The sequence below is a fragment of the Pseudorca crassidens genome, chromosome 11 (genome assembly GCF_039906515.1).
Source record: "Pseudorca crassidens isolate mPseCra1 chromosome 11, mPseCra1.hap1, whole genome shotgun sequence".
NCBI lineage: Eukaryota > Metazoa > Chordata > Mammalia > Artiodactyla > Delphinidae > Pseudorca > Pseudorca crassidens.
In genome coordinates this window covers 95,659,428-95,680,895 of record NC_090306.1, presented here as the reverse complement: position 1 = coordinate 95,680,895, position 21,468 = coordinate 95,659,428, and the positions used below count along the sequence as shown (strand labels likewise).

Genomic DNA, 21,468 nt, shown 5'->3' with positions numbered 1-21,468 from the left:
AGTGGCCTGAACTGGCGATACCATTGAGACCAGCAGTGGGTGTGCAGGGCTGCAGGAGCAGGTGTCCAGTGACAGGAACTGTTACAGCTGCAGTTGACGGCAGTAATGGGGCCGCCTCCCCTGGCCACAGGTTCTGACTCAGTTCCCCCTCCTCCATCTCGACCTTCCTCTCATCCTCTGAGCCTGCACCCCTCTGGCTGGACACCAGCAACCAGGGTCGTGTTCTCCATCCTTGGCTGTTGGTCTGTCCACCAGTCCACCCCACTCTGTCTCTTCCTGGGTGACCCTGAGCAAGTTACTTAGCGTCTCTGTGCTTCCAATTCCTTGTCTGACAAATGGGCCTAGGAGCCCGCACCTAGGGAGCCGTGCAAAGCCCCCTGCGTGGTGTTTAGTCTGTGCTAACCACCCGGTTGCTTCTGTGCCGCTGCTGGCCGCAGGCCAGGGGGTGCCCTGTGAGAGGGGCTGTGGGGAGCACAGGGGACAGTAGTCCCACCTTCCTCTCGGGGAAGTCGAGGGTCGTGACCATGGCCACACTGTTGGGTCGTTGAGGCTCCCAGCCCTACCACTCTTCTCTCTAGGACCAGCTCACCGTGTCAGGCGCAGCCGTATGGCATTGCAGATGGGGAAATCAAGGCCGGCGTGGGGTGTGGGGGGGTGGCAGTTGTAGCTGGTGCTTCAGGGGCTGACCTTTCTAGCGTGGCCCTGTTTTCTGGATCTTGCTGGCTGGTGCTGGCTGGAGGGTAGCACAAGCCAGGTCTTTGAAAGCCGGAGCTTGAGTCTCCCTCTGTTGTAACCGTAGGGAATGTGCTTCTCTTGCTTGGGCCTCAGTTTTCTCTTCTGTGAAATGGGAGATCATGGGGGTGTAGCTGGTGGTAACTCTGACTGAAGCAGGTTGGAGTCATGGCTTTTTAGGCTTTGTGCTAGCAGAAGGGGGCCAGTGTGGGCAGACGAGGTGCAGTGTCTGGCCAGGGCCATTCCTGGCGGTGCTGTCAAGGTGGAGGATATAGAGGGAACCTGAGAGGAAGATGCCAGCTCTCACCCCCAGCCCCCATCTTTTGGAGTCCCCCGTTCTGGGCTCTGCCGAGCTTGGCAAACTCAGCGGTGAGCTGGGATGAGGCCCAGGGCAGGCCCTGGCTCCTGCTCGGCCTCCCACCTGGTCCTAAGCCTGTGGAGGCTGAGTGCTGGGTCTCCCATCATCTGTCTAATAGGCCATTTGCTCCTCTGTGTGCCAGGGAGGTGTCTCTCAAGCTGGCATGGTGGGGCAGGGGCTCTGGAGAGAAAATGGCCAGGACTGGTGATGGACCTCTCCTTGGCTCCACAGCCCCTTCCTCAGGCACTGTGGGTAACTTGCTGCCCCTCCTGAGCCTCAGTTTCCTCATCTGTGAGCTGGGCCTAATGATGCAGTCAATGATAACACCTGTTGTAAAAGCTTTTAAAAAAAATTTTTTTTTATCTATTTATCCATTTATTTATTTTGGCTGCGTTGGGTCTTTGCTGCTGCGCGCAGGCTTTAGTTGCGACGAGCGGGGGCTACTCTTCGTTGCTGTGCACGTGCTTCTCACTGCAGTGGCTTCTCTTGTTGCAGAGCATGGGCTCTAGGTGCGCGGGGTTCAGTAGTTGTGGCGTGGGATTAGTTGCTCCTCAGCATGTGGGATCTTCCCGGACCAGGGATCGAACCCATGTACCCTGCACTGGCAGGCAGGTTCTTTATTTTATTTTTTTCATACATCTTTATTGGAGTATAATTGCTTCACAATGTTGTGTTAGTTTCTGCCGTACAGCAAAGTGAATCAGCCGTAAGCACACACATATCCGCATATCCCCTCTCTCTTGCGTCTCCCTCCCGCCCTCCCTGTCCCATCCCTCTAGGTGGTCAGAAAGCACCAAGCTGATCTCCCTGTGCTGTGCAGCAGCTTCCCACCAGCCAGCCATTTTACCTTTGGTAGTGTATGTATGTCTGCGCTACTCTTTCACTATGTCTCAGCCTCCCCTTCCCCACGGTGTCCTCAAAGTCTGCATCTTTATTCGTGCCCTACCACTAGGTTCATCAGTACCATTTTTCTAGATTCCGTATATACGCGTTAGCATACGGTATTTGTTTTTCTCTTTCTGACGTGCTTCACTCTGTATGACAGCCTCTAGACCCATCTACCTCACTACAAATAACTCAATTTCATTTCTTTTTATGGCTGAGTAATATTCCATTGTATATATGTGCCACATCTTTTTATCCATGCATCTGTTGATGGACATTTAGGTTGCTTCCATGTCCTGGCTATTGCAAAATAGTGCTGCAATGAACACTGTGGTACATGACTCTTTTTGAATTATGGTTTTCTCGGGGTATATGCCCAGTAGTGGGATTGCTGGGTCATATGGTAGTTCTATTTTTAGTTTTTTAAGGAACCTCCTTACTTAGTGGCTGTATCAATTAACATTCCCACCAACAGTGCAAGAGGGTTCCCTTTTCTCCACACAGTCTCCAGCATTTACTGTTTCTAGATTTTTTGATGATGGCCATTCTGACCTGTGTGAGGTGATACCTCATTGAGGTTTTGATTTGCATTTCTCTAATGATTAGTGATGTTGCGCATCTTTTCATGTGCATATTGGCCATCTGTAAGTCTTCTTTGGAGAAATGTCTATTTAGGTCTTCTGCCCATTTTTGGATTGGGTTGTTTGTTTTTTTGATACTGAGCTGCATGAGCTGCTTGTATATTTTGGAGATTAATCCTTTGTCAGTTGCTTCGTTTGCAAATATTTTCTCCCATTCTGAGGGCCGTCTTTTCATCTTGTTTATGGTTTCCTTTGCTGTGCAAAGGCTTTTAAGTTTCATTAGGTCCCATTTGTTTAATTTTGTTTTTATTTCCATTACTCTAGGAGGTGGGTCAAAAAGGATCTTGCTGTGATTTATGTCATAGAGTGTTCTGCCAGGCGGATTCTTAACCGCTGCACCACCAGGGAAGTCCCTAAAAGCTTTTGAGAGGCAAAAACGAGGGGTGGCAAACTCAGATGCCCACAGGGGCCGGGTCACGAAAAGTGTGCATCCGGGCAGAGGAAGGCAATAGGGTGAGGCGGGGCCGTGGTAAACGCCCGCGCTCAGGCTCTGCCCAATGGCATCAAGCTCGGATTTGTATCAATACCGAGACTGCCAACAGAAGTGATCTGTGGGCTGCGTTTGGAGCTGCCGGCTTGCCCCAGAAGGCAGGCTCTACAAATGGATTGACTGGGAGGGGGATATTTAACTCTACTTTACATGAGAACAAGGGCTAACATTTATTGAGGGCTTCCTCTGTGCCAGGAGCAAACTCAACACTTCACTCGGATTACCATGTTTGATCCTCACACCAAGGGACCCGGAGGGCCGCAGGGCGCAAGTGCAATTCCTGCTTTGTGGATGAGCCAGTTAAACCAGAGAGGTTAAGTCAGAGCCCAAGGTCACACAGCTGTGGGGGAGGGAGCAGGGCCCCCCCTGGGACTTTGGATTCCTTATTGGGGGTTTTCCCCTCCGGCCTCATGGGGGCAGAGTGGTGGGGGCGGGGGGGGGCAGATCTGCTTGGCACAGAAGCACCCAAATCTGTGGCTTTTTGTTTCTCTCATAGGAGGCTGGGAGAGGGAGGAAAACGGAATTAAACAGATGAAAGGTGTCGCGGGGCTGAGGAAGAATAACGTTTTTTGTGAGCTTGTTAACATTTGTGAAGTTCAGTAAGCAGAAATTTATGCTGTTCATTTGCATGCATTGAAGGGAGGGTTCCCTGGGCCCAGTGCTGTACCTGGAACCTCACCAGCCTCCCAGGGCAGCTGACCCTCAGCCCACAGGAAGCTGCTCCCGCGTAAGGAGGATTTGTTTTGGCTATTTTCTGTGATTTCTTCAGATCCACCTGTTTCTGGATGGCCTACTGTGTGCCTGGCACTAGCCTTCTGCAGCTGTGGCTGTCCTTGCTGTGTTTGGGAGCAGCTGACCTGGATGCCGTCAGAGCGGCCTGGCCCTTCGTTCAGAGGCTGAATATTCTAGATACGGTTTCCAGCCTCTCCAGGGGCTACAGAAGGTTCGGGAGGCCCAGGGACCACCAGCTTTGCTGCCCAAAGCTGGGGGACCCAACTTTAGCTCTCTGGGCCTCAGTTTCCTCATCTGTGAAATGGGGACAGTAGCAGTACATGCTCGTCTGAGATGACATTGGCTCGTGGGGGTGGTCTGCCCCCTTTGCTAGTTGACATGGCGCTTTGGGTCCCTTGGTTTGCGGTGGAGCTGGATGAACTGAGAGCCAGCTGATCCTTTCTCTAGGAGGCCTTCCCAGACACCCCTCATGGGCCTTGGCCACCTTTTCTTGAAGCCCCACGGCACCCCCACTTTCTCCCCCAAATAACTGGTCTCCTGCACTACTGCCTTTGAGCTGTGAACTTCCTCAGGGCTGAGCCACCTGTGTCTTGGTCACTGCGAGGCCCTGCTCCTGCCCCAGGGCTTGAGACATGGTACTAAATGAATGAGTGGGTGAAATACTTAACCTCAGCCTTGTTCTCACTGCTTTGGAATGAAAAGTCCCTTCCAGGTGTGTAGTGATTCGTGGTTTTAAAACACTTTCAGGCTGCTGCTGTCATCTGATCTCTACCTTTTGATCCCCACGTTCCCTTTCCCGCTCCCCCGCCCAGGCAGGAGCGTCAGGATTTGAACCCAGCACTCATTCATTTGTTTTTTTTTCATGGAAACTTCTGAACTCCTTCTCTGTGCTGGGTATGGAGTTTCTTATAAGGAGTAAGACAGGGTCCTGCCCTCCAGGGGCTTTGAGGCTGCATTCAGACACAGTGAGGGTCAGGGATCAGGAAGCTGCAAATCCTCGTTCTTTCATTCACCCAAGAGGAGCAAGGTGGCCTTTGGTGGGGCGAGCACGTGAGTGAGGAGAGAGGTGAAGACGTGAAGTCAGGGAGGGCTGTGGATTTTATTCAGATGTGATGGGAGTCAGCAGGCAGGGGAGCGTGTCGGCAGGGAGGAAGGTGATGGCCACTGCAGTAGTTCAGGTGTGCAGCTGGAGGCCAGTGGAGGTGGGGAGAAGCGGGTGGGTTCACACTGGTCGCGCTTGGCTAATGAACTTGTTCCCTCTGCCGCCAGGAGCTCTGGGAAGGCTCAGGAGGGAAGCAGCGTGTTTTTTCGGCAGACGGTTCTCAAGCATCTGGTGTGGGCCAAGCATCCTGCAGGGTTCTGGGGGATTGGGGGTGAATGAGAAGAGTCCCTGCCTTCAGGGATCCCACAGCCAAGGGGAAGGCAGAATAGGCTGACTGATGCCTGGGTAGGCTGGAGGGCTTCCTGTAGGAGGCAGCTTTGAGTCTGAGGAGTAGCATTCAGGAGGTGGGGGTAGGGCATACCAGGTTGTGGGAATTTCAGGGGGAAAGGCCAGAGGTCTTGGGTGAGAAGGGTGACGCTCCCGTGCTAGGGCCTGAGCGTGGGGAAGGAGGACGCAGGAGTCTGGGGAGGAGGGCAAGGCCTGTGAGCTCCCTGCAGGCCAGGGGAAGGAGTCCAGGCTGTGCGTCTTCCAGCAGCAGGGCTCACGCTGGGGCTTTAGAAACAGGGTTGCACATGACGCCATCCAGGACTGAGGGAGTGGCAAGAGCTGAGGAACTGGGGAGGGGAGTTCTCAGAGGTTCTCTGTTCTGGGGTCGGGTTGAGGGCTGGGAGGCTAGTGGTGGTAGAGGAGGGGTCGAGGGAGAGACACAAGTAAGGGAGGAGTCACAGGACAGGGTGGCCCAGAGCAGGGTGGTGGGAGGGGCATGTGTGTGCAGAGTGGGGCGCCGTTTTTTCTGACTGTACCCTCATTACAGGAGGCGTGTTGGAGGACAGATTTGCAGAGACAGGGCCAAGCCCGATCTTGAATGCGGGATAGGGACTAGGGAGGCACCGGAGGCTTCCAAGCAGAGCCGTGCCCCATGAGCCTGCTTCGGGACGTTTCCTCCGGCAGCTGTGCAGAGGCTGGGCAGAGGCAGGGTCGTCCGGGCATCTCCTTAGGAGACTGCTGCACCCGTCTGGTCCGGGGAGCTTTACCGGCTGGCATGGAGTGGAGGGAGTGTGGCAGAGCTCAGGGAAGGCTCAGTGGAAGAGGTGGCATTTGATCCGGGCTGGAGATGGTGAGAGGGTTCGGCTCTGTGGGGGTGGGGAGGAGGACACAGCAGGTGGCTGCAGTGGAGGTGGGAGAGACCAGTCTATTCAGAATGCCTTTGAAAGAAAGGAATATCATTATTGAGGACCTCCCCAACCCCCCGCCCCGGGGCGATCCTTCTCTGCCCAGGGCTGCACGCCCAGCTCCTCATGTACTGCCGCAAGGCTTCGGGTAGGTCCTTTGTGCCTTCATTTCGTTGTCTGTAAAATGGGGATATTGTTAGAACCTGACTCTTGTGGGGTCATTGCGAGGCTTAGGGGAGTTAATCCACCTGCTGCCCAGCCTGGGAGATGCTCTGTAGTTATTGGCTGTGGTCATTTCAGTCTCATTTAACATTCACAGCAGGCCCGCAGGGCAGCCTCCCATCTCCGGGGAAAGATGAGAAATCGGCTCAGAGAAGCTCTTCAGCCTGCCTGAGGCCACACAGCTGGGAGGGGTACAGAGCAAGGGTCTGAATCCAGGTTGTTTGGGACCCCGGTCTTGATTCTCTGTCCTCAGTGCCTGTGGCCTCCTGGAATGCCTGTAACAGCCCTGGACACTGGGTGAAAAATCGCTCCCTTCCTTCGGCTTCGAGAGCTCCTGGATCAGGTGAAAGGAGAGTAGGCAGGAGTCAGGCTCTGATCCCTAACTCGGCTGCCACTGGCCATGAGGCCCCAGATCAGCTGCTTTTGCCCTCGTAGCCTCAGTCTCCTCGTCTGTAAGCAGAGGCCCCATGTGCCCAGATAAGAGCTTCTGGGCCTCCTTCAAGTTCAGCTGTGTCAGCCCCCTGGCCCAGGTGAGGCTCCCAGTAGGGGCTCCCTTCACATTCCCTTGCTTCCCGTGTTCCTCCGCCCCTGCCTGACCACACTGCCCTGAGCGGGCTGGGGTCAGAGTGTACGTGGGAACCTCAGCACTGGTCAAGGCCCCAGTGGCCATATTATTGACGATAAGGAGCTGGGAGGCCCTGTTGTCATCATTAGTAGTAATGGGCCCACTCAGCGAGGGGGGCGGTGGGCAGGTGGGTGGGGGCAGAGGCCAGCTGGGGATGCCATGCCTGGGGGCTGTGTGGTTCTTGTGCTTTTTCAATTCCCTATGCCCCAGGCACCTCCTCTGTGCCAGGCCTCTTGTTGGTACTGGGGGCACAGAGCGACACGTGGTGCCGCCTTGGTACCGGCGTCCGGAACTTGTGCACTAACAGTTTGCTTTGGCCAGAATTACTGAGCACCTTCTGCGTGCAGACCCCTAAGATGGGGCCTGGGGCGGAGAGCGGACCCTGGCCGTGGTCCCCAAACCCTCAGCGCTCACACTGAGAGTGCAGTGAGGAAGCACCTGGAAATCCACGCGTGTTACCCTGCTTTGAGCAACCCTGATCTGTGAAGATTCAGATTCTTCATGAGAGAAATTGGAGGCTGGTTCTCTGTTTTCCAAACTAGTTTGCAGGAGGGTTTCCTTAAATAGCAGAAGTCCCCCGGGCACGGGTGCCGGGTCTCCCTTTGCCAGTGGGTCCCCTACTGGCCCCTGACTTCCTTGCCCATCTTTGTTTCTTCCACCGTGCGCCATCCTAGTCCAGGCGCACAGCAGGCGCTCGTTAGACGTGGAGTGTCTAGTTGGCAGGGTGCAGCCGCTTCGGGGATCCCTCAGAGGTCCTGAGCCCTCCCGGTTAACCATCAGCTTCTCTTCTGCCCTCCTGTGGGCTTTGTGCTGCTCTCGGTGGCAGCAGGCAGGCACTTGTACCCTGTTGCCCCTGAACCCTGAATGAGGCCCCTGCCCCTTCCCACCCGGGGTCCCCCACCCCGGGGGTGATCCCCTGCGGGCCAGAGACTGGTTTTGCTAGCTCAGGGCCTGGTGCGTTGTAGGCCCTTAGGCGTGTGGATCACGTGCCGCTGATGAAGGGACACCTGGGTTGTCTTGTCACCCTCTTCCAGATGAGGGAGCCACAGTGGGCTTCTCACCCAGGGCAGCTCTGGCGGCGGAGGCCTGGGGAGATTTGAGCAGAGCTGGAGGAACAGACTAGCTCCACGGCCACAGCTTGGTGTGTCCCGGGCTCTTCCACTTCCTAGCTGTGTGCCCTTGGGCGAGTGGCTTCGCTGCTCTGGGCCTCAGTTTCTTCATCTCTCAAATGGGTATATAGTCATGCCCGTCTCGCAGGGCTGTGGGGAGGGTTGAATGAGTTAATGTAAAGCCTCACTAAGGCCTGGCGTATAGTTAGTGTCTGGCGCTCAGGCCCAGGCAGCAGGGGTTGATCCTGGCCCCACCACTTACTAGTGGTGACCCAGGAGCCCACTTTGTCTTTCTGAACCTCGTTTTCTCACTTGAGAAATGGGTCTGATGACATTTACCTTGTCATCCTGTTGCGTGGGGGCTGTGTCTGCATGCAGACAAAAGAGTGGTGAGGCCGTCACCGGGTCTTCCCGGGTTCCCGGTTGACACTGATGCAGCCCCGTGGGTTTGCCGTCTTGACGGAGGTGTTCGTTCAGCCTACAGCACTGCTGGGCTCCCTGTGCGGGGGGCTGGAGCTGCAGCGGAGAACACCCTATGCTCACTGGCTGGGCGATGTGGGAGGGGCAGACACCATCACAGGGTCAGACAGGAGACGGGAGAGTCACTGCGGCAGAGTGGAGAGCTGCCTTGGGAGGAACGCAGGAGGGAGGGTCTGGAGTGGGCGGTTGGGCCAGGCCTCATAGGGCCTTGACCTTTAGGAGGACTTTTGGCTTTAGCCTGGAGCCACGGAATTTTCTGGAAGGGCCTTAAGGGAGGGCCCTCAGTGGGTCCACAATAAGCAGGCTATTTTGAGAGGCTCTCTGGCAGCTAAGCAGAGGGTAGGGGAGGAACCCAGGGGACACTTGGAGATGCTGGAAGGCAGTGTTGCCATCCAGACGAGGGCCGTCAGTGGCTTGGGCACACAGATGTGTGGCCCGGGCAGGCGTCAGGGTGGATTGGAGATGAGGGATGAGGAAGAAGGTGGAGTCAGGCGTGATTCAGATAATGAGACCGAGGCACAGAGAGGTTTGGTAATGGGCCCCCAGCCTCACAGCCAGGGAGTGAAGCCTCAGGCCCGGCATTTGTACGAGGCAGCGGCCTGGCCTGCTGCCTTGGCGGCGGCCCCCAACAGAGACGCCCGTGGAGCAGAGGGGAGGGCAGTGGAGCGGCGTCCTCCCGCTGCGTTCCTGGCCTCTGCTCTGTGCCAGGCGTGATGGAGATCGATCAGGGCATCTGCCAGGGAATGAGGTTCCACTCCGTGCTGCCTGCAGCCCATTAGGCAGGGATTGGCGTATAGAGGAACCAGTCAGGGAAGGATGGGGCCAAGGCAAGGTGGTGGCCGACCTGAGTGACGGTGAGGAACTGGGGACCCCCGGTGAGATGGGGAGACGGCCATGACCGGCCTTGGTTTTCCCATCTGTAAAGCGGAGGGGGTTCTAAGAAGGATGAGGCAGTACAGGACTTCGCCCAAGCCCTGGGGCGTGGTATGTGCTCCGGAAATGCTGGGTGCTCTTATGATTATTGTTGTTGTTGTTGTCATTATTGTTTTGTGGTAGCTGGAGTCCACCCTTGCTGGCCCCGAGGGTCAGTTAGCCTCTCTGATTTGGGACATGTGGTCTGCCAAGCCAGCTTAGCTCAGGGACGGATGATGCTGGCTACAAAGCCCAGGCCCAGGCCCGGGTATGAGAGAGGCTGCTGGTGGGGGAGGATAAGGAAAACTACAGAGAGGACTGGTTCCTGTTTTGTGAAGAACAGAGGGTCATGTGAGTCCAAGAAAGACGCATAGGTGCAGGGAGGGGTCGAAGGAGTCTGCAGAGGATGGGACGGGCCGACTTTGACAAACCCAGGCGGTGCTTAGAGACTGTCCTTTGCCTGATTTTATGCAGGAGGCCCAGAGAGGGTGAGGGCCTGGCTCAAGGTCACACAGCAGCTGGTGCAGACCTACCAGCTTGGGGGCCTGGGCGTTGCCCCACTCTGTGAAGGAAGGATGTGATCATTTATCAGGGGAGTTTAATAATGAATGAAGTTGAAGTATCTTAAATGCAGGCAGCAGGCCCGAAGTAATAAGGGGCCTGTATTAATTCGGAAGTTAATGAATATGCAGGTGTGTCTGAATGATTAATGCGGCTCCCGAAGGCCTTGGAGAGGGGTGTGTGAGCTGCTGCTGATGGAAATATGAATATTGCATACATCTGCGAAGTTGGTTAAACCAGGGAGCAGGTGGGCATTAATGAACCAGAAGACTCTAGCGGCCACAAAGGGCTGAATATGTGGCTACAAAGGGCTGAATATACGGATACTTGGGGGCAGATATACAGGGTCATGGCCAAGTGCTCTCATTTCTTGCTGTGTGGTCTTGAGCAAGTCACTTAACTTCTCTGAGTTTCCATGTCCTCATCTGCAGAACGGGCATAAAAATAGTACCTGATTCCTAGTATCCTGAGGATGAAATTCATGACAGCTCCTTAGCACCAGGGGCAGGCGTAGTGCGGGCATCTGATAAAAACTGTCACAGCCTTGTTAGAAAGGATGGCAGAGGAGTGGTTGAGGAAGGACAAGGAAAGTATAACAGTAATAATGAAACTCCCTCGAATATGGCTAGCACTTTACAGTTTGTAGGGGGGTTGCTCTCTCATCTGCTCCTTGAAGCAGCTGCGTGGGGCAGAGGAGATGGGTCTTGGGGAAGCTGAGGCTCAGGGCTGGTCCCTGCTCAAGTCACCCAGTCGGCAGAGGCAGAGTCAGGCCTGGGCCCAGGTCTACACCCCTTGCCAGTGAATTTCAGAGGGGATGGAGGTGGGACTGCCGGCTGGCAGGAGGGTCCCGCCGATGCACTGACCAGGAAGGGCCTTCAGGGTATTTGTTGGGCCCGGGGTTGGGAGATCCCACGTGCCCTCTCAGAGCCTCAGTTTCTCTGTAGTGTGAGGATCTGTCTGCCACTCAGAGCTGTTTTAAGGCTTTGGGGATAAAATGGGACACTGCACCCTCACCTGTGCTCAGCCTTTGGGGAGTCCCAGACTCTGCAAACATTATCGCTCTGATGCTCGCAGCAGCTGGACCGGGAGTTTGTGTGCACCAGCCCTTGTGTCTGGTGTCTTATGTGCGGGGAGCTGTGGGTCCTCGGCCACTCTTGTAGCTTTGGGTCCTTGGGCACATCCCCTAGCCTCTCTCAGCCTCAGTCTCCCCATCCTTCAAGTGGGCAAGTGATATATTAAGTGTGTGGGCTCCCTCCAGCTGTCCCACCTCCCCCTGCGCCCATGTCATGGCCTTGTGTATGGGCGTCCTTTCTTTGAATCTCTGTGGCGTTTTATTCATTCTTTTCTCCTTTTGTGAACATTTATGTAGCGCTTCCTGGGCACTGTGTTGGTCTCTGGGTTTACAGGGTGAGTGAGATCACCTTCCCCATCCCTGTCCTTGACAAGGTCCTGGTCCAGGCACAAGACGAGTGTGAAGCGAGTGTCTGGTGAGGCAAGCTCGGATGGGGCATGCGAGCCAGAGGACGGCCTCTGGGCCCAGACATGGATTGCGGGGAGAGGTGCTTGTTTATCTTGCTGTCTTCCCCGCTGGAGCTTCTGCCTGAGGCTGTGTCTTTTGGCTGTGAGTCCTCTGCTCCCAGCAGGAGATGGTCAAAGAATGGCTGTTGGAATGAATGAGGGAGTGAATGAGGGAATGGCTGGTATCTAGGCCCCTTTCCCTGCCTCTCCTGGGCTCCAGGCCAGGGAGCAGAGGCCCAGCCAAGCCCTCCCTGGGTTGTCCCAGGTGGATGAGGGCAGCCTCTCTAACATCCTTTTCTGTTCCTTCCTGGGTCTCTAGCCTGGGCTGCAAGGCCCCCGCTGCTGGCCTGGCTGGGTCACAGAACTGAAGGTTGTTGGGTAAAGACCCTGAGCCGTCGTGGTCGTGGCGTAGCCTGCTGTTGACAGACGGGGACGCCGGGAAGGGGCCTGTGGGGCAGGGCTGGGGTTAGAGCACCCGCTGGGCTGCTCCTCGGGCTTGGCCCTGCAGTGCCCAGCCTGGCTGTGTATTTATAGTCTCTGCTGATCTATATTAACACCAGGGCCTGCCCAGGCCTTTGCAGCCTCTGGATCTGAGGATGGCTTTGAACCAGCACAGCCCCGGGGCTCACGCTGGGCCTGGAGTTTTTTCGCCAGCCTGGGCCTGGGCTCTGGCCACCCTTTGGTGGGTTCTGTGTCTTTGGGGTTTGTTATTCCTCGCTTCCGTCCTCTGCAGGGAGACTGTGAGTACAGCATGGGCTCAAGCACTTGGGCTACGTGACCTCGGGGAAGCCGCCCTGCTCTCCGAGCCTCAGTCTCCTCATCTGTAGAATGGGCCATAATTCCCACGCAGCTTGGTGTCTCAGGCACTGAGCCCTCAATGCTTGTGAGCTGGAGTCACTGTTTACCCTCCTCACGTCTCTTCTGGTCCTCATCACAAGCTGTCCTCAGAGCTCCTAGGGACTGGAGTGTCATCTCCATTGGACAGATGAGGCCACCGAGGCCCTAGGGGTGGTGTGACTTGCCAGGGCCATACTGCCTGTTGGGGCAGGATTTCGGACTCATCTAAGTCCGAATGTTCCAGCTTCCCAGACCCCTTATCCTTTCCAGAGCCCCTCAGGGTCCTTGGGGCAGGCCGCCTCCTCACCCCACCAGCTTGGTTCCCACCCCTGTCGCCACGGGAACGGCTCCACTAACTCTATGCTTCTCTTACAGAGCAGAGACGACTGGCCGCCCTGAGCGCAATTCAATTCAACAGACATTTACTGAGTGCCTACTATGCGCCAGGCCTTAGGCTAGGCACGGGGGTGGGGGCACAGAGAGGAAGACGGAGTCCCATCCTCAGGTAGCTCCAGGCTGGGGGGCGTGGAGAAGACAGGCAAGGGCTAAGCAATGACAGCTCAGCTCCAAGAGAGAAGCTGCCTGTAGGGCTGGAAGCAGCAGAGGTACCTAGGTTCAAGTACATCCCTGGAGAGCTGCTGTCCCTCGCCTGTGCCTCAGTTTCCCCATCTGTAAAATGAGGGGAAGGGAGGTGGGGTGAGACAATCTCTAGGATCCTTCCAGGAGTCCATGGGGATGGAATCAGGGCACAGGGGCAGAGTAGAGAGGCCCACACTCTCCCTGTGGAAAGGAAATCTCTGAAGGCTTCTTGGAGGAGGAGGCATGAGGTCTGGGCTGCAGGGGGTGGGGAAGGTGGAAATGGTACCCCAGGCTCAGGAAGAGCATGAGCAAAGGCCCAGGGGACATGCAGAGGGGTGTCTCTGCAACTCCATAGGTTGTGACGGGGTGTCGTGGGGTATGAGTTTAGAGAGGGAGGGAGGGGCCCAAGGGCTGCATGTCGGGGTGTGAGCTCTGTTCTGTGAGCTGTTGAGGATGGAGAGTGAGGAACAGTGGTCCTGCTTTGTGCCACCCCCTTCACCTCCCCTCTCTCCTGGGTACACTTGACCATCACGTTCCCGTAGAACATGTGGCCATGGTGGTGCCCGTACCTTCCTAGACATGTTACACATTAGTCCCCATGGCAACCCCGTAAAGTGGGCATTACTGGGCCCAGTTCACAGATGAGGACACCGAGGCTGAGAGGGAAGCTTTTGCCTGTTATGATCTGACTCCCAGCTCCCCCATGCTTCTTCCACTAGCTGTCACTGTTGGGAGGGGGGCGGGTCTCTGTCCTGTGTTACACCTGCTATGCTAGGAACCCCCAAGCTCTGAGGAGTACCTGCCAAGGGGAACACAGTTGAGTTTGGAGGTGAGGGTGGGCAAACCCTCAGATGTTGTTAGCAGGACCGGCTTTTTCCAAGGCCTGAGCTTCTGCCCCTGCGGCCACCCTCTGAGATGGGGGTGAGGCAGGGCTCCTTCCCACTTTACAGATGAGCAGACTGAGGCCCTGGGGGTCCAAGGTCGAGGCAATGACAGCCTGGGCAGGGAGCACCATTTTCTTATCATCCAGCTGAGGCTGGAGGGAGGTTCAAATCCTCCGAGATCTGTGCCGAAGCTGACCCACACAGCCCTCCCCAGGCAGTGGAAAAGACTGGCATGGAATCACAGACCTGGGTTCAAATCCTGCTTTTGTCTCGCACAAACAATGTGATCTTTGTGAGCAAGTCATTAATTACTCTGAGCCTCAGTTTCCTTGTCTGTAAAGGGAGAGCGCAGACCTCCTTCATTCGGTCATTAACAGACGTTCGTTCAGCACCTGCCGGGTTCCTGGTGCTGGGCTTTGATGGAGACTCAGTCCCTTCCTTGGAGGACTCAGTTCAGGAGTAAGAGCAGCAGTTTTCGTTCGGTTGTGATGGAAGAAGCCCAGGGGGCTGTGGGAACCCACAGGAGGGACCCCAAGCAGACCATTTAAACTGGTGAGGGCAGGCAGGAGGGCAGGATAGGAAAGCAGGAACCAGCTCTGCAGGACCCCAGGGCCTGGGCTTCAGATGTCTGTTGGAAATTTCCCAGATCAGTAGGGAGCCAGGGAAGGCTTTTGAGCACGGGAATATCGGAGGCCGGGAGCCCAGTGAGGATGCTGATTGAGAAACTCATTTGGGGTGAGGAAGGAGGCTGAGGCAGGGCAGGAGCAGTGGGAGGGTACAAAGGCCTTCCAGATGTGGGCAGCTGGGGCCGCTTCGAGCTGGCTCAGGGACCGGGCAGAGAAGCAGGGCTGGGGAGCATGTGGGCAGTGGGAGGCGAGTCCAGTTGTGGGGTTCAGGTGCCAGGGAGGGGTCCGAAAGGCAGCTGGCGGTCAGTACCAAGGGGATAACAGAGACCCTGAGAGGGATGGAGATGCTGGGGGGTGGGAGTGGGGAAGCAGGTTTGGGCAGAGCAGAGGACCGGAACCAGGACCTCAGAGAAGGTCACTGCAAAGTAGCCCAAGGGGGAGCAGCCTGGCAGGTAGGAGGAATCCCGAGGTATAGGGACTTAGGTCTGCCGGGAGATGACAGAAGTCACCTGTGTCGGGCACTTTGCCCAGTGCCAGGCTCACAGAGGGGCCCAGGAGGGTCAGTTCCCACCTGGCTTTCGCTGGAAAGCAGAACCGTAGTCTGTCCCCTGCCATCCCGAGGAGGAGGCTCTGAGGAGGAAGGTGTTTGGGAAGGAGGGAAGGGAAAAAAACATTTGCGTGTGGAGCAAGGCTGAAGAGAGGGAGAGAGAAAGAGGGAGCAGGGGATGAAAAGAAATTACCATCCGCCGGGATCTTGTCATTCAACCCAATTTTCAAAGGACCACAGCTGTCGCACTGAGATAATCTGTTAATTATAACAGCCATTGTGCTTTGGCAATGGGAGAGAAACTGAGGCTGAGGAACAGGCCAAAGGCAGGGGTGGGAGCCTTTGGGGGGCAGGAACAGGCAAGAAGGCAGACACTGTCAGGGGCCAGGCCTCATCCCTTCCTTGCCACCACTGTTGCAGCAGTGGGTGACGGGGACCCGCTGTGTGCCGGGCACTGTGGCACGCCTGTGAGCCGGGCCACCATAACCATTCTAGAGGCAGCTAACTTTATTGAGCACTTACTATGTGCCATACCCTGCTCTGAAGCTTTCATTCTCCCACCCTCTGAGGTAGTGCCCTTCTAGTCCCATTTTACAGAAGCGGAGACTGAGGCTCAGAGGAAAGAAATTGCCTGCCAGGGCCATGCTCTTCGTTCAGTGGCAGAGCCAGGATTTGAGTTGAATGTGGCCTGTCCTTCTAGAAGAACGCTAGGGAGGGCCGGTCCCCATGGGTTGGCCATGCGGGCTTGGTGGCCACATGTCCTGGGCTGTGGTCTCAGCGCAGCCGGCAGTCCATGGGGTAGCCCCCACCCCCACCCCGGGCATTTCCGGGGCTCCTTCTGCACGAACAGGGCTTCCTTGTTCTCTGATGCCACAGCTGCAGGCCCCTGCAAGCTCCCCCCCACCGCCATCCGCACCAGAGAAGCTAGTCTCAGGGCCAGAAGAGGGACCCCATACGACCGCCTGGTTTGGGGTTGTGATGGGCTGCGGCCCTGGGAGGGGTCTCAGCCTGGCCCTGGCTGGCTGGCTATGGGGCCCCGGGTGCTGGGGCCTGGGAGAGGCAGTGGGGAGGGTGGGCAGGAGTCCCAGGTGAGCAGAGTGAGGGGATCCTGAGGCCTGTGGGGAGGGGCAAGAGCAAGGGGCCATTCCAGAAGGCCAGGGAGCTCTTTGCCGCAGGCCCTCCTCCGGGGTGTGGCTTCAGCAGCCAAGGCCTTAGGCCTCCTGGTGTTCACAGCGGCCTTGGCTGGAACCTCAGCGCAGCCTGGCTGGCAGCGTTTTACGGAGTGGGAATCCTGTTTGGGAGCAAGTAACCCTCAAACCCCAACAGGAGCCCCAAACTTGACCCAGCAACCCAAGCAGCATGGTTGGAGAGCCAGGGACCCCACAGGTTGACAGGCAGGTCTCGGAGGCTGTATGGGTGCTCTCCTGGTTTGGGGTCCCCACTCCAGTGGGCCTGCTTGGAGGCAAGCAGGGGTTGTGGATGGGCCAGGGCAGCTAAAAGTCCTGTAGAACTGGTGTCACAGAGGCCAAGACTCAGTAGACTTTTAGGATCAAGGGATTTGTAGAAACACTGTAGAACTCCTGCCTCCCAAATTCATAATTAGAGACCTCCCCCCGCCCAAAGAAAACGACCCGTGCCATTAGAGTGTCCCAGAGCCACAGAACCAGGGAGGCAGGTACTGTAGCACCCTCGGGTCCCAACCGGGAGTCTCATGGGATTCCCCCCACAGGTCCGGATTCTAATTGTCGCCACTCTGGGGTTCCCTCTGTTGCCCAGGGGTCAGTGGGAGCCTCAGCCAGAGAGGCGGGGAGGAGGATGGGTCCACCTAGGCCTGTGCCACCTGCTCTGTCTCTGCAGGGATGCAGAACCTGGGCAGCCAGTTCTTCCAGGTTTTTCAGTGGATTCCAGAAATGAGGATTTTAAAACTAAAATCTCCAGAGCTATCATCATTGGCAACTAATTAAAATTTTTTTAAAAAACGATTGTCCAGATGAAACAGGATCCCACAGCATCTCTTGACCCAGAGTCTGGTGCCATGGAGGGTCAAAACCACTATGTAGTCGTTGTGAGACCTCAGTTTCCTCCTCTGTAAAGTGGGAACAGCAGCATCGACTCGTGAGGTTGTGCAGAGGATTCAGTGAGTTAACGTGAGAAGTGCTTAGGCCTAGCCCGTGTCAGCCCATGACTCTGTTTTCATCTTGCCCCACGCTGCCCGTCCCTCCCCTGCCAGGCTGCCTCCGTGTGGGCTGCGCGCTTTGCCACCGGGAGCCCCCACGGCTCCCCGTGGGCTCCAGACACACCACTCTGCCTTGGGCCAGCCCTGAGGGTGTGGGAAGGCAGGGAAACGTTCACCCCTTGGGGCCCTGGAGAGGGAACAGAGCTGGGAGGGAGGCCTAGCCGGCGCCTGGCACATAGTAGGTGCTCCATAAATGTTTATTGAATGAATGAATGGAGGCCATGCAGGCAGAGGCAGCCGCGCGTGCGCAGGCACTGGTGAAAGAGCGGGTCCCGTGGAGACTGGTGAGTAGTGCCCGGGGCTGCAGCTGAGTGGGGCCTGGGGTTTGCCGAAGCCAAGGCGAAGGGACCAGCAGGGGTCAGGTGGGGGAGGCAGAGCCAGGTGGGGGAGGGCAGGGGTCGTGTCGGGGGAGAGGGGCAAGGTGGGGATGCAGGGGTCAGGTGGGAGAAGTCAGGGGTCAGATGGAGGAGGCAGTCCCTTGAATAGCCTGGAGGATTCTGGGAAAGCCAGAGATAACTCCTGGGGTGGGACTAGGAGATGGACTTTTAATACAGATCATTCTTGGCCATGAGCAGGAGGGTCCCATGCTCTACACGGCACCGGCGGTGGGTGGGGTGGATGCTGGGCTGCTTAGGGCTGGGGAGTGGGTACCAGGGAGTGGGCCGTGTGAGGGGGCCGTCTGTGAAGAGCTGCCCCCAGAGCCAGTGTTGGGGCTTCTCCTGCCAGGCTGCTGGGTGGTTTCCCAGGGCCAAGACCTTCTGCTAAAAACCCTTCCGTCCTCCTCCCTACCTCCTTCCTCTGAGGCCTGGACACAGCGCAGGTGCTAATGACAGATCCAACGCCCCTGGGAGCAGGGGAGGCCCAGGCATCAGTTGAGTTCCTGGGAGATGACCCAGTGAGCAGTTACAGAGGGCTTGGGGCGGGCCCCAGCAAACCAGAGAGACACAGGTGCTCAGCTGTTCTCCCCCTAAATAGATGAGGAAACTGAGGCCCAGAGGGGGCAAGGTGCTGACCTGCCCAAGGTCACACAGTGAGCCAGCCCTCTGTGTGTCATAACAGCTCGTGGCACAGCAGACTAGCCCAGCCCCCTTCTCTGGCCAAGGTTACTTGGCTTGGAGACAGATGCCCAGTACGTCGGGGCCTTGCCAACCCAATTAACCCCCAATAACTGTCAGCTGTTGCTGCTGTCGATGTGGCCATGTTCTTAGTAAGCTCTTTTGGGTAAGTCAGAAACTCGGTGAAGACAGGGTGCATCTGTCTGCAATACTGCACATCATAGGCGCACAGTAGGTGTGCAGTAAGTACCTGCGGATGTGTGAGGAGCGCAGGTGAGCGTGTGGCTGGTGGCACAGCGTGCTCGACCTGCCCCAGTGGTGAGCTGCAGGCCCGTGACACGGATGCAGCCACGGCCTGCTCACCCAGCGCAGGATGGCACAGAGCTGGGAGCGGGTGCCGTAGTATCAAGGGGCAGGAGCCAGCTCCCCTGAGATGTGGAGCAGCTGGCACGGAGGGCTGAGACTAACAAGACGTGATGGAATGGGAGTGGATGGAAACCTAGCACCTCGGGTGAAACCCAAAGAGATACTTCCCAGAGCTGCCTGAGGACGTTCTGAGGGCATCGGGGCTGCCTGGCAGGATGTGAAGGGGCCCGGGGCTTTGGTTGACATCTAGGTCAAGGTGAGGACACACTGCTCTGCATATCCACGCTGCTCTCACGGAAGTGTGGCACCCGAACAAGGGAAGCAGAGGGCCCCCGGTGCCGGTCACTGCTCGGACCATGTTGGCGCTGAGGCTCAGCTCCAGGTGACACCTTTTAGGAGGGATCTTAACAGAAAGCATGACCCGGGGCAGCTGGACCCAAGGGTGTGGGACTTGACACCGTGGCTTTGGAAGAGCAATAGAGGACGTGAGGCTGTTCATCCTGGGTACGCGGATTGCAGGGGCATGAGATAACTGATGAACAAATGTCAGAAGGACCTTTGTGGAGAACTCTTGGCTGCATTGGCTCCAGACAGGCCGTATCTGGCCAGTGGCAGGTTGGGACCAGTGAATGAACACAGGTACAGGAGCTAGGTTTGGCTTTGTAATATAAAGAAGTCTCTAATAATCAGAGCTGTTCAGGAAGGGAATAAGCCTCAGATGGGTGCTGAGATCCCTGTCACTGGAGGTATGCAAGTTGGGGGAAGTCACATCTGCAGGGATCCTGGAAAGTCTGGTAGTTCTAAGAGCTCAGGCCAGTTCAAGTTCCTGGCTGTGTGGTCTTGGGCAGATCACAGCCCCTCTCTGAGCCTCAGTTTCCTCATCTGAGAAATGGGAAGTGTGGGTCATGGGGCTAAAAAGAAGCCTCAGCACATTTCTTGCACACCGTGAGCACCTCATCAGTGGTGGGGGCCCTCCCTCTGATAGTTATATAAAGTCCTGATTCAGTGGAGTCACGGACCCCAGGATCTCCCTCTGTGCCCCATCCCCATCCCTAGCCCTGAGCTCTCATTCCACACATCATGTTCTGGGCACCTGCTAAATGTCTGAGCCTGTTCCAGGTATGGAGGTTGCAGGTTAGCTCGAGATAAAGCCTACTCTGACTTTATTATGGGGGCAGGGAGGGGCTTATAAGGGACTAAGTGATGTCTAGTATTGTTGAGGGATCAGAAGGGACCAAAGTCAGGGTGGAGTGACCAGTGAGTCCTCTCAGATTTGGCGTCAGGGAAGGTGGGGTTGTGGGGAGCAGTTGAACAGAGATCTGAATGAAGTGAGGTAGTGGGTTGTGCAGATATTGGGGGAAGAGCATTCCAAGAGGAGACAGTAGCAGGTGCAAAGGCCCTGAGGTAGGAGTGTGCCTGGGGATATTTGAGGAACACAGCTGACCTGGACTGAGTACTTCCTGACTGATGGTAGAATTGAATTCTCTCTCGGTTTATGGGTGGTCCACTCTTGTACACTTTCCTGATAGGGAGGGAGGTGCCTACCCAAGGGGCAGGAAACTCACAAGATGGCCTGTGCATGTCCAGTCCCTGCAACGGACCCAGCTCTTTGGAGGAAGCTGGGGAGGGAGGGGGCCTCAGTTTTCTCATCTGTAAAATGAAGCCAACAGCACTCACCATGCAGGGCTGATATAAGATTCAAGGAATGTGAAATGTCAGACACAAATGAGCCATTGAGTAAAGGGTAGCTGCGACTATCTTATGGACAAGGAGACTGAAGTCCTGAGAGGTTGATTAATGTGCTCTATGTCACACAGCTCAGCATGCAATACCAGGACCCTTTGTCTCCAACATCCATGCTTTTTTCTCTCCATCCTGCAGCTGGGGCTCTTTGCACCTGAAATCCAAATGGTTCACGTACCATACAGTAGTTCAGTGGCGAAGGTATAATTATCCCATTTTACAGATGAGGAACGGAGGCCCAGAGCAGTCTGCCCGAGGAGCCCTGGTGAGGTGGAGGCAGCTACAAGACCCGGCATCCAGTTCCTAGGGGGTGGCAGGCTTTGTCCCGGAGGGTGGAGTGGTGGCAGCCCATCTCTGGAACCCCTGGCCTGGTGCTGCGCTTCCAGCAGAGGTGAGGTGGCTGCCCGCCTGTCGAGTTCTGGCTGGAACCCAGGAGTCCTCGGTCCTCGTAATCCTGGGTAATGGCATTGACACGGACAGGGTCAATGGCACCTTAGAGAGCCTTGGCCAGCCTGGCCCAGGGAGGAGCCCATGCCAGGGCTGATCAGCTGCTGCAAATGAGATTTCCCTGGCTAAGCCTCGCGTCCCACTCCTGGGAGGTCAGAACACGGGCCTCACCTCCCCCATCCACTCCCTGGGCCCTGCGAGCATCCTGCGGGAGTAGGACCTTACGAGCGGGAGCCGTGCATTTGCCGGGCCTCCTGCCCTGTGCAGAGCGTGTTTGTCTCTACTATGTTCTGGGATTTCGTGGGAGCCCCGGGCGATGGGAGGCACTCACCTTGCCACACAGGTGGAGAAACTGAGGTTTGGAGGGGGCCTGCAACTCACCCAAGGTCTCAGAGCCGGCCGGCCCCGCATCTTCCCTGCTGACCTCTGCCTCCCCACTCCCCACCCCATCTACCCTCAGCCGGGGGACACACAGGCAGACCTCACCCTGTCCATCCTCTCTCCCAGCCCAGGCAGGGGGAGCAGCCCCATGACCCCCTGGCCCTCACA

At 56.6% G+C, this 21,468-nt stretch overlaps 1 protein-coding gene and 1 long non-coding RNA gene across 6 annotated transcripts in view; one reads left to right on the top strand and one right to left on the bottom strand.

The window, feature by feature from the left end:
• ELFN2 (extracellular leucine rich repeat and fibronectin type III domain containing 2) overlaps positions 1-21,468 on the top strand; it is a 57,611-nt gene that overhangs the window by 23,649 nt on the left and 12,494 nt on the right. For 4 of the 5 annotated variants that reach the window (XM_067697982.1, XM_067697978.1, XM_067697979.1 and 1 more), the window contains exon 3: positions 12,812-17,592. The exons of the other annotated variant lie outside the window; for it this stretch is intronic. The gene's annotated coding sequence lies outside the window, so the exon portion shown is untranslated. The remainder of the gene's footprint in view (positions 1-12,811; positions 17,593-21,468) is intronic. 5 annotated transcript variants of the gene reach the window in all.
• Positions 11,390-21,053, bottom strand: LOC137202429 (uncharacterized). Its single transcript, XR_010932609.1, has 2 exons — positions 20,651-21,053; positions 11,390-11,742 (listed from the first exon to the last, which is right to left on the bottom strand). It is a non-coding gene; the product is annotated as an uncharacterized lncRNA (long non-coding RNA).